We start from the raw sequence: 9,934 nt of genomic DNA, 5'->3' as shown, positions 1-9,934 counted from the left end.
GGCTGAAACAGAGGGGCTGAAACAGAGGAGCTGAAACAGAGGGGCTGAAACAGAGGGGCTGAAACAGAGGGCGAGAAACAGAGGGGATGAAACAGAGGGGCTGAAACAGAGGGGCTGAAACAGAGGGGCTGAAACAGAGGGCGAGAAACAGTGGGCGAGAAACAGAGGGCGAGAAACAGAGTGCGAGAAACAGAGGGGCTGAAACAGAGGGGCTGAAACAGAAGGGCTGAAACAGAGGGCGAGAAACAGAGGGCGAGAAACAGAGGGCGAGAAACAGAGGGGCTGAAACAGAGGGGCTGAAACAGAGGAGCTGAAACAGAGGGGCTGAAACAGAGGGGATGAAACAGAGGGCGAGAAACAGAGGGGCTGAAACAGAGGGGCTGAAACAGAGGGGCTGAAACAGAGGGGATGAAACATAGGGGCTGAAACAGAGGGCGAGAAACAGTGGGCGAGAAACAGAGGGCGAGAAACAGAGGGGCTGAAACAGAGGGGCTGAAACAGAGGGGCTGAAACAGAGGGCGAGAAACAGAGGGCGAGAAACAGAGAGCGAGAAACAGAGGGCGAGAAACTGAGGGCGAGAAACAGAGGGCGAGAAACAGAGGGGCTGAAACAGAGGGGCTGAAACAGAGGGGATGAAACAGAGGGGCTGAAACAGAGGGGCTGAAACAGAGGGGCTGAAACAGAGTGCGAGAAACAGAGGGCGAGAAACAAAGAGCGAGAAACAGAGGGCGAGAAACAGAGGGCGAGAAACAGCGGGCGAGAAACAGAGGGCGAGAAACAGAGGGGCTGAAACAGAGGGGCTGAAACAGAGGGCGAGAAACAGTGGGCGAGAAACAGAGGGCGAGAAACAGAGGGGCTGAAACAGAGGGGCTGAAACAGAGGGGCTGAAACAGAGGGCGAGAAACAGAGGGCGAGAAACAGAGAGCGAGAAACAGAGGGGCTGAAACAGAGGGCGAGAAACAGAGGGCGAGAAACAGAGGGGCTGAAACAGAGGTGCTGAAACAGAGGGGCTGAAACAGAGGGGCTGAAACAGAGGGGCTGAAACAGAGGGCGAGAAACAGAGGGCGAGAAACAGAGATCGAGAAACAGAGGGCGAGAAACAGAGGGCGAGAAACAGAGGGCGAGAAACAGAGGGGCTGAAACAGAGGGGCTGAAACAGAGGGGCTGAAACAGAGGGCGAGAAACAGAGTGCGAGAAACAGAGGGGCTGAAACAGAGGGGCTGAAACAGAGGGGCTGAAACAGAGGGGCTGAAACAGAGGGGCTGAAACAGAGGGCGAGAAACAGAGGGGCTGAAACAGAGGGGCTGAAACAGATGGCGAGAAACAGAGGGGCTGAAACAGTGGGCGAGAAACAGAGGGGATGAAACAGAGGGCGAGAAACAGAGAAAGAGAAACAGAGGGCGAGAAACAGAGGGGCTGAAACAGAGGGGCTGAAACAGAGGGGCTGAAACAGAGGGGCTGAAACAGATGGGCTGATACAGTGGGGCTGAAACAGAGGGGCTGAAACAGTGGGCGAGAAACAAAGGGCGAGAAACAGAGGGCGAGAAACAGAGGGCGAGAAACAGAAATCGAGAAACAGAGGTGCTGCAACAGAGGGGCTGAAACAGAGGGGCTGAAACAGAGGGGCTGAAACAGAGGGCGAGAAACAAAGGGCGAGAAACAGAGGTGCTGAAACAGAGGGGCTGAAGCAGAGGGGCTGAAACAGAGGGGCTGAAACAGAGGGCGAGAAACAGAGGGGCTGAAACAGAGGGGCTGAAACAGATGGCGAGAAACAGAGGGGCTGAAACAGAGGGGCTGAAACAGAGGGGCTGAAACAGAGGGGCTGAAACAGAGGGCGAGATACAGAGGGTCTGCAACAGTGGGCGAGAAAGAGAGGGGCTGAAAGAGAGGGCGAGAAACAGAGGTGCTGAAACAGAGGGGGAGAAACAGAGGGGCTGAAACTGAGGGCGAGAAACAGAGGGGCTGAAACAGAGGGGCTGAAACAGAGGGCGAGAAACAGAGGGGCTGAAACAGAGGGGCTGAAACAGAGGGGCTGAAACAGAGGGACTGAAACAGAGGGGCTGAAACAGAGGGGCTGAAACAGAGGGCGAGAAACAGTGGGCGAGAAACAGAGGGCGAGAAACAGAGGGGCTGAAACAGAGGGGCTGAAACAGAGGGGCTGAAACAGAGGGCGAGAAACAGAGGGCGAGAAACAGAGAGCGAGAAACAGAGGGCGAGAAACAGAGGGCGAGAAACAGAGGGCGAGAAACAGAGGGGCTGAAACAGAGGGGCTGAAACAGAGGGGATGAAACAGAGGGGCTGAAACAGAGGTGCTGAAACAGAGGGGCTGAAACAGAGTGCGAGAAAGAGAGGGCGAGAAACAAAGAGCGAGAAACAGAGGGCGAGAAACAGAGGGCGAGAAGCAGAGGGCGAGAAACAGAGGGCGAGAAACAGAGGGGCTGAAACAGAGGGGCTGAAACAGACGGAGAGAAACAGTGGGCGAGAAACAGAGGGCGAGAAACAGAGGGGCTGAAACAGAGGGGCTGAAACAGAGGGGCTGAAACAGAGGGCGAGAAACAGAGTGCGAGAAACAGAGAGCGAGAAACAGAGGGGCTGAAACAGAGGGCGAGAAACAGAGGGCGAGAAACAGAGGGGCTGAAACAGAGGTGCTGAAACAGAGGGGCTGAAACAGAGGGGCTGAAATAGAGGGGCTGAAACAGAGGGCGAGAAACAGAGGGCGAGAAACAGAGATCGAGAAACAGAGGGCGAGAAACAGAGGGCGAGAAACAGAGGGCGAGAAACAGAGGGGCTGAAACAGAGGGGCTCAAACAGAGGGGCTGAAACAGAGGGCGAGAAACTGAGGACGAGAAACAGAGGGGCTGAAACAGAGGGGCTGAAACAGAGGGGCTGAAACAGAGGGGCTGAAACAGAGGGGCTGAAACAGAGGGCGAGAAACAGAGGGGCTGAAACAGAGGGGCTGAAACAGATGGCGAGAAACAGAGGGGCTGAAACAGTGGGCGAGAAACAGAGGGAGGAAACAGAGGGGGAGAAACAGAGAAAGAGAAACAGAGGGCGAGAAACAGAGGGGCTGAAACAGAGGGGCTGAAACAGAGGGGCTGAAACAGTGGGCGAGAAACAAAGGGCGAGAAACAGAGGGCGAGAAACAGAGGGCGAGAAACAGAAATCGAGAAACAGAGGTGCTGCAACAGAGGGGCTGAAACAGAGGGGCTGAAACAGAGGGGCTGAAACAGAGGGCGAGAAACAAAGGGCGAGAAACAGAGGTGCTGAAACAGAGGGGCTGAAGCAGAGGGGCTGAAACAGAGGGGCTGAAACAGAGGGCGAGAAACAGAGGGGCTGAAACAGAGGGGCTGAAACAGATGGCGAGAAACAGAGGGGCTGAAACAGAGGGGCTGAAACAGAGGGGCTGAAACAGAGGGGCTGAAACAGAGGGCGAGATACAGAGGGTCTGCAACAGTGGGCGAGAAAGAGAGGGGCTGAAAGAGAGGGCGAGAAACAGAGGTGCTGAAACAGAGGGGGAGAAACAGAGGGGCTGAAACTGAGGGCGAGAAACAGAGGGGCTGAAACAGAGGGGCTGAAACAGAGGGCGAGAAACAGAGGGGCTGAAACAGAGGGGCTGAAACAGAGGGGCTGAAACAGAGGGACTGAAACAGAGGGGCTGAAACAGAGGGGCTGAAACAGAGGGCGAGAAACAGTGGGCGAGAAACAGAGGGCGAGAAACAGAGGGGCTGAAACAGAGGGGCTGAAACAGAGGGGCTGAAACAGAGGGCGAGAAACAGAGGGCGAGAAACAGAGAGCGAGAAACAGAGGGCGAGAAACAGAGGGCGAGAAACAGAGGGCGAGAAACAGAGGGGCTGAAACAGAGGGGCTGAAACAGAGGGGATGAAACAGAGGGGCTGAAACAGAGGTGCTGAAACAGAGGGGCTGAAACAGAGTGCGAGAAACAGAGGGCGAGAAACAAAGAGCGAGAAACAGAGGGCGAGAAACAGAGGGCGAGAAGCAGAGGGCGAGAAACAGAGGGCGAGAAACAGAGGGGCTGAAACAGAGGGGCTGAAACAGACGGAGAGAAACAGTGGGCGAGAAACAGAGGGCGAGAAACAGAGGGGCTGAAACAGAGGGGCTGAAACAGAGGGGCTGAAACAGAGGGCGAGAAACAGAGTGCGAGAAACAGAGAGCGAGAAACAGAGGGGCTGAAACAGAGGGCGAGAAACAGAGGGCGAGAAACAGAGGGGCTGAAACAGAGGTGCTGAAACAGAGGGGCTGAAACAGAGGGGCTGAAATAGAGGGGCTGAAACAGAGGGCGAGAAACAGAGGGCGAGAAACAGAGATCGAGAAACAGAGGGCGAGAAACAGAGGGCGAGAAACAGAGGGCGAGAAACAGAGGGGCTGAAACAGAGGGGCTCAAACAGAGGGGCTGAAACAGAGGGCGAGAAACTGAGGACGAGAAACAGAGGGGCTGAAACAGAGGGGCTGAAACAGAGGGGCTGAAACAGAGGGGCTGAAACAGAGGGGCTGAAACAGAGGGCGAGAAACAGAGGGGCTGAAACAGAGGGGCTGAAACAGATGGCGAGAAACAGAGGGGCTGAAACAGTGGGCGAGAAACAGAGGGAGGAAACAGAGGGGGAGAAACAGAGAAAGAGAAACAGAGGGCGAGAAACAGAGGGGCTGAAACAGAGGGGCTGAAACAGAGGGGCTGAAACAGAGGGGCTGAAACAGATGGGCTGATACAGTGGGGCTGAAACAGAGGGGCTGAAACAGTTGGCGAGAAACAGAGGGCGAGAAACAGAGGGCGAGAAACAGAGGGCGAGAAACAGAGATCGAGAAACAGAGGTGCTGAAACAGAGGGGCTGAAACAGAGGGGCTGAAACAGAGGGGCTGAAACAGAGGGCGAGAAACAGAGGGCGAGAAACAGAGGTGCTGAAACAGAGGGGGAGAAACAGAGGGGCTGAAACAGAGGGCGAGAAACAGTGGGCGAGAAACAGAGGGCGAGAAACAGAGGGGCTGAAACTGAGAGGCTGAAACAGAGGGGCTGAAACAGAGGGGCTGAAACAGAGGGCGAGAAACAGTGGGCGAGAAACAGAGGGCGAGAAACAGAGGGGCTGAAACAGAGGGGCTGAAACAGAGGGGCTGAAACAGAGGGCGAGAAACAGAGGGCGACAAACAGAGGGCGAGAAACAGAGGGGCTGAAACAGAGGGGCTGAAACAGAGGGGATGAAACAGAGGGGCTGAAACAGAGGGGCTGAAACAGAGGGGCTGAAACAGAGTGCGAGTAACAGAGGGCGAGAAACAAAGAGCGAGAAACAGAGGGCGAGAAACAGAGAGCGAGAAACAGTGGGCGAGAAACAGAGGGCGAGAAACAGAGGGGCTGAAACAGAGGGGCTGAAGCAGAGGGCGAGAAACAGTGGGCGAGAAACAGAGGGCGAGAAACAGAGGGGCTGAAACAGAGGGCGAGAAACAGAGGGAGAGAAACAGAGGGCCAGAAACAGAGGGGCTGAAACAGAGGGGCTGAAACAGAGGGGCTGAAACAGAGGGACTGAAACAGAGGGCGAGAAACAGAGGGCGAGAAACAGAGAGCGAGAAGCAGAGGGCGAGAAACAGTGGGGCTGAAACAGAATGGCTGAAACAGAGGGGCTGAAACAGAGGGGCTGAAACAGAGGGCGACAAACAGAGGGCGAGAAACAGAGGGGCTGAAACAGAGGGGCTGAAACAGAGGGCGAGAAACAGAGGGGCTGAAACAGAGGGGCTGAAACAGAGGGCGTGAAACAGAGGGGCTGAAACAGAGGTGCACAAACAGAGGGGCTGAAACAGAGGGACTGAAACAGAGGGGCTGAAACAGAGGGCGAGAAACAGAGGGGCTGAAACAGATGGCGAGAAACAGAGGGGCTGAAACAGTGGGCGAGAAACAGAGGGGATGAAACAGAGGGCGAGAAACAGTGGGCGAGAAACAGAGGGGCTGAAAGAGAGGGGCTGATACTGAGGGGCTGAAACAGAGGGGCTGAAACAGAGGGGCTGAAACAGATGGGCTGATACAGTGGGGCTGAAACAGAGGGGCTGAAACAGTGGGCGAGAAACAGAGGGCGAGAAACAGAGGGCGAGAAACAGAGGGCGAGAAACAGAGGGGCTGAAAGAGAGGGGCTGATACTGAGGGGCTGAAACAGAGGGTCTGAAACAGAGGGCGAGAAACAGAGGGGCTGAAACAGAGGGGCTGAAACAGAGGGGCTGAAACAGAGGGGCTGAAACAGAGGGCGAGAAACAGAGGGCGAGAAACAGAGAGCGAGAAACAGAGGGCGAGAATCAGAGGGCGAGAAACAGAGGGCGAGAAACAGAGGGGCTGAAACAGAGGGGCTGAAACAGAGGGGCTGGAACAGAGGGCGAGAAACAGAGGGCGAGAAACAGAGGGGCTGAAACAGAGTGGCTGAAACAGAGGGGCTGAAACAGAGGGGCTGAAACAGAGGGCGAGAAACAGTGGGCGAGAAACAGAGGGCGAGAAACAGAGGATCTGAAACAGAGGGCGAGAAACAGAGGGGCTGAAACTGAGGGGCTGAAACAGAGGGGCTGAAACAGAGGGCGAGAAACAGAGGGCGAGAAACAGAGAGCGAGAAACAGAGTGCAAGAAACAGAGGGCGAGAAACAGAGGGCGAGAAACAGAGGGGCTGAAACAGAGGGGCTGAAACAGAGGGGCTGAAACAGAGGGGCTGAAACAGAGGGCGAGAAACAGTGGGCGAGAAACAAAGGGCGAGAAACAGAGGGGCTGAAACAGAGGCGCTGAAACAGAGGGGCTGAAACAGAGGGCGAGAAACAGAGGGCGAGAAACAGAGAGCGAGAAACAGAGCGTCTGAAACAGAGGTCGAGAAACAGAGGGCGAGAAACAGAGGGGCTGAAACAGAGGGGCTGAAACAGAGGGGCTGAAACAGATGGGCTGAAACAGAGGGGCAAAAAAAGAGGGCGAGAAACAGAGGGCGAGAAACAGAGATCGAGAAACAGAGGGCGAGAAACAGAGGGCGAGAAACAGAGGGCGAGAAACAGAGGGGCTGAAACAGAGGGGCTGAAACAGAGGGGCTGAAACAGAGGGCGAGAAACAGAGGGCGACAAACAGAGGGGCTGAATCAGAGGGGCTGAAACAGAGGGGCTGAAACAGAGGGGCTGAAACAGAGGGCGAGATACAGAGGGTCTGCAACAGTGGGCGAGAAAGAGAGGGGCTGAAAGAGAGGGCGAGAAACAGAGGTGCTGAAACAGAGGGGGAGAAACAGAGGGGCTGAAACTGAGGGCGAGAAACAGAGGGGCTGAAACAGAGGGGCTGAAACAGAGGGCGAGAAACAGAGGGGCTGAAACAGAGGGGCTGAAACAGAGGGGCTGAAACAGAGGGACTGAAACAGAGGGGCTGAAACAGAGGGGCTGAAACAGAGGGCGAGAAACAGTGGGCGAGAAACAGAGGGCGAGAAACAGAGGGGCTGAAACAGAGGGGCTGAAACAGAGGGGCTGAAACAGAGGGCGAGAAACAGAGTGCGAGAAACAGAGAGCGAGAAACAGAGGGCGAGAAACAGAGGGCGAGAAACAGAGGGCGAGAAACAGAGGGGCTGAAACAGAGGGGCTGAAACAGAGGGGATGAAACAGAGGGGCTGAAACAGAGGGGCTGAAACAGAGGGGCTGAAACAGAGTGCGAGAAACAGAGGGCGAGAAACAAAGAGCGAGAAACAGAGGGCGAGAAACAGAGGGCGAGAAGCAGAGGGCGAGAAACAGAGGGCGAGAAACAGAGGGGCTGAAACAGAGGGGCTGAAACAGACGGAGAGAAACAGTGGGCGAGAAACAGAGGGCGAGAAACAGAGGGGCTGAAACAGAGGGGCTGAAACAGAGGGGCTGAAACAGAGGGCGAGAAACAGAGTGCGAGAAACAGAGAGCGAGAAACAGAGGGGCTGAAACAGAGGGCGAGAAACAGAGGGCGAGAAACAGAGGGGCTGAAACAGAGGTGCTGAAACAGAGGGGCTGAAACAGAGGGGCTGAAATAGAGGGGCTGAAACAGAGGGCGAGAAACAGAGGGCGAGAAACAGAGATCGAGAAACAGAGGGCGAGAAACAGAGGGCGAGAAACAGAGGGCGAGAAACAGAGGGGCTGAAACAGAGGGGCTCAAACAGAGGGGCTGAAACAGAGGGCGAGAAACTGAGGGCGAGAAACAGAGGGGCTGAAACAGAGGGGCTGAAACAGAGGGGCTGAAACAGAGGGGCTGAAACAGAGGGGCTGAAACAGAGGGCGAGAAACAGAGGGGCTGAAACAGAGGGGCTGAAACAGATGGCGAGAAACAGAGGGGCTGAAACAGTGGGCGAGAAACAGAGGGAGGAAACAGAGGGCGAGAAACAGAGAAAGAGAAACAGAGGGCGAGAAACAGAGGGGCTGAAACAGAGGGGCTGAAACAGAGGGGCTGAAACAGAGGGGCTGAAACAGATGGGCTGATACAGTGGGGCTGAAACAGAGGGGCTGAAACAGTGGGCGAGAAACAGAGGGCGAGAAACAGAGGGCGAGAAACAGAGGGCGAGAAACAGAGATCGAGAAACAGAGGTGCTGAAACAGAGGGGCTGAAACAGAGGGGCTGAAACAGAGGGGCTGAAACAGAGGGCGAGAAACAAAGGGCGAGAAACAGAGGTGCTGAAACAGAGGGGCTGAAGCAGAGGGGCTGAAACAGAGGGGCTGAAACAGAGGGCGAGAAACAGAGGGGCTGAAACAGAGGGGCTGAAACAGAGGGGCTGAAACAGAGGGCGAGATACAGAGGGTCTGCAACAGTGGGCGAGAAAGAGAGGGGCTGAAAGAGAGGGCGAGAAACAGAGGTGCTGAAACAGAGGGGGAGAAACAGAGGGGCTGAAACAGAGGGCGAGAAACAGTGGGCGAGAAACAGAGGGCGAGAAACAGAGGGGCTGAAACTGAGAGGCTGAAACAGAGGGGTTGAAACAGAGGGGCTGACACAGAGGGCGAGAAACAGTGGGCGAGAAACAGAGGGCGAGAAACAGAGGGGCTGAAACAGAGGGGCTGAAACAGAGGGGCTGAAACAGAGGGCGAGAAACAGAGGGCGACAAACAGAGGGCGAGAAACAGAGGGGCTGAAACAGAGGGGCTGAAACAGAGGGGATGAAACAGAGGGGCTGAAACAGAGGGGCTGAAACAGAGGGGCTGAAACAGAGTGCGAGTAACAGAGGGCGAGAAACAAAGAGCGAGAAACAGAGGGCGAGAAACAGAGAGCGAGAAACAGTGGGCGAGAAACAGAGGGCGAGAAACAGAGGGGCTGAAACAGAGGGGCTGAAGCAGAGGGCGAGAAACAGTGGGCGAGAAACAGAGGGCGAGAAACAGAGGGGCTGAAACAGAGGGCGAAAAACAGAGGGAAAGAAACAGAGGGCCAGAAACAGAGGGGCTGAAACAGAGGGGCTGAAACAGAGGGGCTGAAACAGAGGGACTGAAACAGAGGGCGAGAAACAGAGGGCGAGAAACAGAGAGCGAGAAGCAGAGGGCGAGAAACAGTGGGGCTGAAACAGAGGGGCTGAAACAGAGGGGCTGAAACAGAGGGGCTGAAACAGAGGGCGACAAACAGAGGGCGAGAAACAGAGGGGCTGAAACAGAGGGGCTGAAACAGAGGGCGAGAAACAGAGGGGCTGAAACAGAGGGGCTGAATCAGAGGGCGTGAAACAGAGGGGCTGAAACAGAGGTGCACAAACAGAGGGGCTGAAACAGAGGGACTGAAACAGAGGGGCTGAAACAGAGGGCGAGAAACAGAGGGGCTGAAACAGATGGCGAGAAACAGAGGGGCTGAAACAGTGGGCGAGAAACAGAGGGGATGAAACAGAGGGCGAGAAACAGTGGGCGAGAAACAGAGGGGCTGAAAGAGAGGGGCTGATACTGAGGGGCTGAAACAGAGGGGCTGAAACAGAGGGGCTGAAACAGATGGGCTGATACAG

This window comes from Stegostoma tigrinum, unplaced genomic scaffold (genome assembly GCF_030684315.1).
Source record: "Stegostoma tigrinum isolate sSteTig4 unplaced genomic scaffold, sSteTig4.hap1 scaffold_48, whole genome shotgun sequence".
Lineage (NCBI taxonomy): Eukaryota > Metazoa > Chordata > Chondrichthyes > Orectolobiformes > Stegostomatidae > Stegostoma > Stegostoma tigrinum.
This window is presented reverse-complemented; position numbering follows the sequence as displayed.